Here is a 6632-nt window from a genome sequence, read left to right on the forward strand (position 1 = left end):
ACAGTGGGGTCCAGGGACCCTCAGGGTTCCTTCTAAAATGGACCCTTATGGGTCAATACATTTGGTCCCATATTTTGTAGACTTTCAGAGTTATGGGGTGTCCTTGAAATGTCAAAGTTTGAGAACCGCACTGGCCTATTAAAAAAAGTTAGGGCGATGCTAATCAAATTATTTATGTGTACTACCGGTATGTCTCTGTCGGGTGGAAACCTCATATGTCCAAAAGTTCAAATGCATTGATTCACGTTTCAAGCTTGCTACTTTTGATACTTTTGTGTGATGCTCTAGTCTAGTGTATATGATCAAGTAGGCCGTTAATTTACAACAAAAAAAACACAATATTTAAAATACGGAGATAAGAGATTTCTGGCTGCCCAACAGCAACAAATCTACAAATGTATTGTTTTTGTATGCGACTTCCACAAACCTAACTCCAGTCAGCATTGCCATGACTGTACTCCTTGCTCCATGAACCCTTGGCCCTTGAATGTTATACAATCACATTTCATTTCTTCTTGTGAGTACAGAGCCCACTGTTGAATGTCACACTGTGACAGGCACCGAGCCTGGTCACCACCATCATCCCCCCAGGGCCCCTGGTACTGTCACTTCCTGTTGAGTGTGAGGGGTACATGTAGTCTTTGATAGCAAGCAGAGGCGATAGGCCACACTATAGTGACTTTCTGCCTCTGCTCTTAACCTGATAGGCTCTTTCCTATTATTCATGTTTGTGTAACTACTTACTTACATAATATGTCATGTGAATGTATAGGTTGCTCCGTTGCTGCATGTTGACCTTTTGTGGGTTTGTCATGAATGTCTTGGATTAAAACATGCTTTAGTTTTACACTTATGGTGGAACTCTTTCACGGCATGAGGCCGGACCCAGACAAAACCAGAGCCGTGCAGGACATGAAGGAGCCTACAAACATAAGCAAGCTCAGAAGTTTCCTAGGTATGGTGAACCAGTTAGGGACATTTTTACCTACCCTGGCTGAGAAGGATAAAGCACTGACAGATCTGCTGTCCAAAATGAATCAATGGTGCTGGGGTCATGAACAACAGAGGGCTTTCTGCAGCCTCAAACAGGAGCTCTCCACTGCACAGGAGTCCTCCAGCTCTACGACCCTAAGAAGCCACTGAAGATATCAGTGGTCCTACGGGCTAGGCGCAGTGATGCTCCAGAAGGAGTGAAGGACAGAGAGGTTTGGTCACCACCAGTAGTGTATGCTTCCACCTTCCAGGTTCCTGACTGACACACAGCAGCAATATGCGCAGGAGGAACTAGCCTACGAGAGATTTAGCGACTTAACAGCTTGATCCAAACTTCAAAGTGGTGCTGTTTATTTCAGCTTTTCGGTCCAGACATACAGCAAAAGATGGTAGATGTTTGCTAGGCTCATCCCTGACCTGCTCGTAAAAAAACATAGGCTATGCCCTCCTAGTGCTCACTGCCTACCTGTGTGTGCTCATTAGTTCAATAACCTCAGCTGTGCCCCCAAAACTGCCCATCACCACCTAATTATATAGAAAGATACTGACATACTAAATAGCTCCCACAGGTATATTCAGTGATTTCACTTAATTCAAATTCAAAGTTTTTTGTTTTTTTTATAATCCTCCATACTATAGACTGACCATATAAGTTAACCACTGGGGTAAAAAAAAACCCATATAGGTTTCGTTTTTGGCTAGGGTTAGCCAGCCTTTATCCAATAAGGATGAGAGGGGCATTCCTCCAACCATGTGGGGGCGGGCCTTGATGCACGTGCTGTCGGCCTGTTGCGCGTCCCCCGACTGTAGAGCGTGCATGTGCACATCTTGTTACGGGGAGGACCGCAGGATTTTCCAAATCACCCAAATCACTGAATGCTCCTGTTTCAAATGTGTGAACACTGCATCAAAAGCAGTTTAACCACTTTATCTCTATTTATACTTTGTCTATTTTCAAAAGATTTTGAAAAGAAATGCATTTAGAATAATTTTGAAAATCTTCTCGTATGGGTGGTTCCTGGGCTCCTGGCACATCTCTAAGACTTCCCTTTCCCTTGTCTTGTGTTTGTTCCTGTACAATCATTATGTGACTAAGCGGCAGGTAAATGATAGCTCTGGGTTGTACCACAGCACTGCTGCACCTGTCACACCATGCTGTTACATGTGCCACGTAGTGCCACTTTGGTGCTGCTTTTGTGGCATTCACTCTAATGACGCTGTGTTTTTTTGCACCGCAAATTTAGCAATTTGTTTTCTTTCTCTTCTTGACACTGAGTCAGTGCTCAGATTCAAAACCAATACAATGGCAGTGACATAGTTGCTGACGTGAGAAGAAGACGTATATGGTCAGGCTATAGTACTGCTTTATAATAATTATTGGATTTATTATTTACTACTCTGGAACAATGATGGGAAAGCGTGCATGCTCCACACGGTTATGCAGTAAAGTACCTGTACTGTAGAGCTGACAATGAGGTTATATCTTCCCTTCTTCTCTGGAGTCCTGCCTCAAAGCAGACCAGAGGTAGAAAACTGTCGTTCCCTGATGTCATCGCTAGGGACACATGCATCAGTAAGCAGGAACTGGGGATGGCAATGAAGGACCAGAAAGTATGGTGTGGTCGAAAAATGATGATGACTGTACCCGTCTATCTACTGTATGTTGCTTTTATATGTGTCTGTCTGTCTAGTCCAGAACGCAGCAGCACGTGTATTGACTAAGACCAGACGGAGAGCACACATCACACCCATTTTAAAGTCACTGGTTGTCTGTTAGTTTTAGAATTGATTTTAAGGTCCTTCTCTTTCTTTTTTGAACGGCGCTAGCCGGAATCGATGACTTTGATTGGCTGATGGCTGATGGATGATGACGTTAATTGTGATGAAAGGCGCCGCTCACTTCACACGAGTGTGATATTTAAATCACTACATGGAAATGCACCTGCCTATAGACGCCTTATCAGACGGGACGTGCGTTCATGATCACGGCAGAGCCTATTTGTGCACGGCTGCACGAGCAGTAGTATAATTTATGCCTCGTCTCGCGATGGTGTTGCGCACGTATATAATTCGTCCGTTTTTAGGCCAAGGAGTGTTTTTCGTGCAAAATGAATGCTTGGAATGGATTCAGAATCATGAAAACCCCCTAGTTTGACATGTCACATGCTACTTAAAGCATGATGAAATTTGGAAATGTTTACCTTAGGTTGTCTATGGTGTGGTATACAAAAATGGCCGTAACCTTTTTCTGCGATGTTTCCGGCAGAGCAGACCTCTCATTCTGTGGACCTTAATGACCAAAATAAAAAGTATGTCATGACATCACAGGTCCTCTCAAATTTTGAGTGACTGGCTCCCCGGCTATCTGGCACTGGTCACAGATGTTCCAGAGGCTAAAACTAAAAGGCACTAAAAGCAGCCTTCAGATATATTCCTATACCTTCCTAAAATGTGGAACAAGCCTGCCTCCTATTTTGATCTAGCACATTGGGTTGCACTTGAAAGGTGCTATATAAATAAAGTTTGATTGATTGATTGATTGATTGATTGATTGATATAGGAAGTAACACAATTTTGAGAGATAGAATTTCCAATTACAATCATTATTGTCACCACCAGGTCGAAGGCATGGGGAGAGAGTATGTTTTGCACTCTGTCCGTCTGTGTGTGTGTGTGTGTGTGTGTGTGTGTGTGTGTGTGTGTGTGTGTGTGTGTGTGTGTGTGTGTGTGTGTGTCCGTCCGTCCGTCCGTCAGTCCGGATGCCAACAATGAACCTCTGCCCCAAATTTTCCAGAACACCAGGAGACCGACTTTTGAAAAACATTTTTTTTATATTACTCCTCCAGATTCTGTCCAAAAATCCTGCAAATCGTTACACACTATCTCTACAGTTATGTGTTCAAGCCGGATCTGTCTGATATTTCATATTCCAAACTAATTGGCTAACATTGGCTTTCAAAGTTTGCAGGATTGGCCAATTTTGAACAAAAAGCCTCAAATCATGAACGCAGCGTGCAATTTACGTGAAATCTTTCACAGACTTTCCTACTAGGCTGAGGAATATATCCCACCCTTTTCACATTGGCCTGTTATAGCGCCACCAACAGGTGGAGTTTTTCAAAACACATTTTTGGAACAACATACCTCAAATCATGAACGCAGTGTTCAATTTACGTGAAACCTTTCACAGACTTTCCTACTAGGCTGAGGAATATATCCCACCCTTTTCACATTGGTCTGTTATAGTGGCATCAACAGGTGGATTTTTGCAAAACACATTTTTGGAACAAAATGCCTCAAATCATCCAATTTCCATCCAAGGCGTAAGACGAAATGGCACCCTTTTCACATTGGCCTATTATAGCACCACCAGGAGGCCACAACCTGACCTGGCCTGGTGGAGACCTGTGCCTCGAGGGGCACTTTATCTAGTTTTTAATGAAATGAAGCATTTCTGTCATTTTGATATTAAATCCTAGTTTGATTGCATCAAAGTGGTCATTACTTATTACTGCTTATGATGTTTGGAATTCCAAACCTCAAATCCTGATAAAATGGCATATCTTCCCAGTTCCCACACCATATACTAAGAACATGCAGGCTTGCTCAGATGTATTAATGTAATTTGAATATCTTGTAAAAAATAAATAATATTTATTATTATAATATAATAATATAATAGAGCCTAAGGTAAAAACCAGAGCTTTGTTAAAATTATATTATATGTTATTAAAAGCACTGCCAGTCTGTGGTGCTCTCAGGTGGTCAGTGTGAGTATTCCACACATGAAGAGCAGCCCAGAATGGAGCCATAATGCTCTGATAAGGCAGAGCTCGTACCCATCCTGGAGGGCAGTGTTGTTTTTGGCAGCAAATTTCTATTTCAGTTTTAGTCATAGTCTCTTGAATAGTTTTCACTTAGTTTAAGTCACATTTTAGTCACCTGGAATTGATTAGTGTTAGTCTAGTTTTAGTTGACTAAATGTCATGCAATTTTAGTCGACTAAATCTGCAGTTGATTTAGTCGATAAAATGTGTTTTGGCGGGCCTTGATGCCGTCGTAATGGCAGATTTTATGTAGATCGGCTATTTTCAGTGTAAAATGACTTGCTGTACTGGATCTTTTGTCCACTATAGTCCATTCCTAATATTTTAGTCTCGTTTTTATTTTGTGACGAAATTGTCGATATATTTAGTCTTAGTTTTTGTCGTCATAGCTTTGTTTTCATTTAGTTTCCATTTAGTTTTCGTCAGTGAAAAAAGGTAGTCGACGAACATTTTTCGTCTTAGTTTTAGTCGACAAAAACAACACTGCTGGAGGGGAAAGCAGGATTGGTGTGATGTGATTTTTGCCCATCTCTCATCAGAATGGTTTCTTTCTAAATTGACCTGATAATACATTTATCAGGAGACCACAGGGCCCAGGGGAGGTACTGTAAATGTGTCAGTCGTTTTCTTTCTTGCATTTCCTCTTATGTACATTGTTTCGTATTATTTGTTGTTGACATGTATTATTGTGTTAATTGTTAATTGTTTTGCGACTTGCAACGTTGGCAAAGCGTTTCCGGCTTTCTGGCCAACGCTGCACGTTGCAGCGTGGAGCTTCATTTCTATCCACCAGCTGTCTAAAAACCAGGAAGAGACTCCTGCCGCGAGCGGCATTTGGCATCTTCATGACGCGACTGTGTAGAATCGTGACTGTGTTGTTGTGAATGCCTCCTCGTGATGACAAATGGACTGGCAAGTGAAACCATGCAGTGTTGCCAGATTGTTTGAGAGAAACAAGCCTAAAAGAAGGGAGGTCACATGAGCAGGTCACATGAGCACACACACGATTACATGACTATATCAAACAAAGCATGCAATGCATTGTTGTCTGTGCTATTTTCAAATAAATCTCTGTTACTGTTGCGCAAAGACCCGCGGCCCGCCCCCACCTGCCTCTGATTGGCCTATACCGACACTGCCCGTCTTTGCTCTGTGGTTACCAGACTGTCCTCTGAGGTAGCCTCGGTCACAGCCTTACTCATCTGCGAAGAGAAAGGCCTGGTCACAATATAAGGCAGAGATTGCATAGCCGGAAGTGTTGGTCTGTAACATCCGTCAGATGTATTTCCCCCGGATACGATATTTTTCGACCAATCACAACACTTGTTTCATAGGCTACACAGAGAATGTAAACAGATTGGTTAAGCGTCAACGTCTTTTCCTTGAGCGGTAATTAGGCAAAATCCTGCTAATTCCGCCAAATTCCAGCAATGTACTCCACAGCGTAGGTCTTGCCCAGCGTGCCTCCGGGGTGGAAAGTGGTGACACTGACGCAAGGTTACTATGAGTCCATGGTGGGAAATATTGCTCGTGTTGGCATTGCCTTGAGGGGGTAATAATTTATTATTCTGTCCATAACGGGTTGCAACTCAAACCTGGCTGCGTCTGCTCAAACGAACTTCGCAATGTTCGACACGGCAACTTGTGTGATTTAGCGTGCTCAGTGGTTTCTCTCATGGCTCAAGTGTGCTAGAGTTGGCCCTCCCGTCGTGGTCTAAAAGTATACTTTATCGGACAAAAAAAATAGTCTACGGTTGTTGCCGGCAGCTGGGAGGTGTGGAATCGCAATCTAATGATTAGACCAGCACGCCA

This window comes from Protomyctophum parallelum, assembly GCF_964188405.1.
Source record: "Protomyctophum parallelum genome assembly, chromosome: 4".
NCBI classification, from domain to species: Eukaryota; Metazoa; Chordata; class Actinopteri; order Myctophiformes; family Myctophidae; genus Protomyctophum; species Protomyctophum parallelum.